The sequence below is a fragment of the Camelina sativa genome, chromosome 5 (assembly GCF_000633955.1).
Source record: "Camelina sativa cultivar DH55 chromosome 5, Cs, whole genome shotgun sequence".
Taxonomy (NCBI): domain Eukaryota; kingdom Viridiplantae; phylum Streptophyta; class Magnoliopsida; order Brassicales; family Brassicaceae; genus Camelina; species Camelina sativa.
In genome coordinates this window covers 25,635,943-25,637,299 of record NC_025689.1, presented here as the reverse complement: position 1 = coordinate 25,637,299, position 1,357 = coordinate 25,635,943, and the positions used below count along the sequence as shown (strand labels likewise).

Sequence of the window (1,357 nt, the reverse complement as noted above, 5' to 3'; positions counted from 1 at the left end):
GGGGGTGCGCTGTGTCCCATCGCGTCCAGCCGTTGATTTGTTGCGGAGATAGCCTGGAAGAGGTCCCTGGATACCGTCCCGAACACGTGACGGAGGTCGTCCATTGTGAAGAACTGGGATGGTTGGGCGACTCGCGCAGGCGATCTCTGTCCATCGACAGTTCCATTGACTGGTGGCGCCTCGTCGGCCTCTTGATCCCCCTGGCGGGGTATCTCAACTTCCTCCACCCCGTCGGCAAGTGCTGCGGACTCATCTGCTGGGTTGGCCAAAGTTCGGCGGATACCCGTCCGCACGTAGACGCGCGTGGTGGGTGCGGCGACAGGTGGATCCGCGGCGACGTCCTGAGAGTTGATCTCTCGGTTGGTTGGGTCGTCTTGTCGTGGGGCAGTTGCGTTGGCACCGTTGTTGAGGATTGAAGACATGGTGTTGGCTCTTGCTTTTGATGAGATCTAGAAGAGAAGTGTTTTGTAGAACTTAGGTCCCCTCCTTCTAGCGCCAATTGTAGAAACTGAGGTTTCTCACAATGAATTTGTTTAGAAGGGAAACAAATTCAGTAACAATCTCTTTGAAGATTTCGATCAAAGTAAGCAAGAAAGGAAGAAATGAAATCTCTTGAGGAACAAGCTAGGTTTTGCTCAAGAACAAAGAAGAATTTAGGGTTTTGTATTAATGATTCGATGATCTTACAATGAGAGGATTGCCCTCTATTTATAGGTATTCCAAGATCTACTCAATATACTCAAATATATCGAATATATCGAATATATTGACTTTCCTAACTACAGGCGAATTAATAAGGAAAGTCTTTCCTTTCTCGCTAGGTCTGCCGCAGGGCGAGCTGAAGTGCCAATTCGCCACCTCATCCATGGGCTTCTTAACGTTGTTGGGCTTTCAGGGATGAAGTCCATTCCTAGGTCGAATTCCTGGTTTAGATAGCCGGTTCTTTAACGGGTCGTGATCCATATGTCGGGGGTGCCAATTCCCGCACCAACAGAAAGGATCAAGGAAACAATTATAAAAAAATAACAAGTGCAGCAACAAAGTGGAGTAATATCCATGGGCGCGTCGACTGGTGTGGCTGCAATTTGCTGGTTACATTGGCCGGCTTCGTGGATGAGGCCACAAGAGGTACAATGAGATCTTGTCATTATGGAGGTTCTAACACGTTCTAACGAAAAAAATAACAGGTTATTTATATTTATATATATAGTAGGATAATATTCTAATCCCTTTTCTTTTATATTTAGCCTTCAATTTTTCCTAAAATATATATATGTTACTTAAGATACTTTATTTATATACTGTATTTTGATTCAAAAGCAAATCTACAGAATATAATTTTTTTTTTTTTTTTTTG

The 1,357-nt window shown here is 44.4% G+C and overlaps 1 pseudogene; it reads right to left on the bottom strand.

Annotated features, from left to right (window-relative positions):
* The window catches only part of LOC104789581, a 15,632-nt pseudogene that overhangs the window by 12,985 nt on the left and 1,290 nt on the right, over positions 1-1,357 (bottom strand).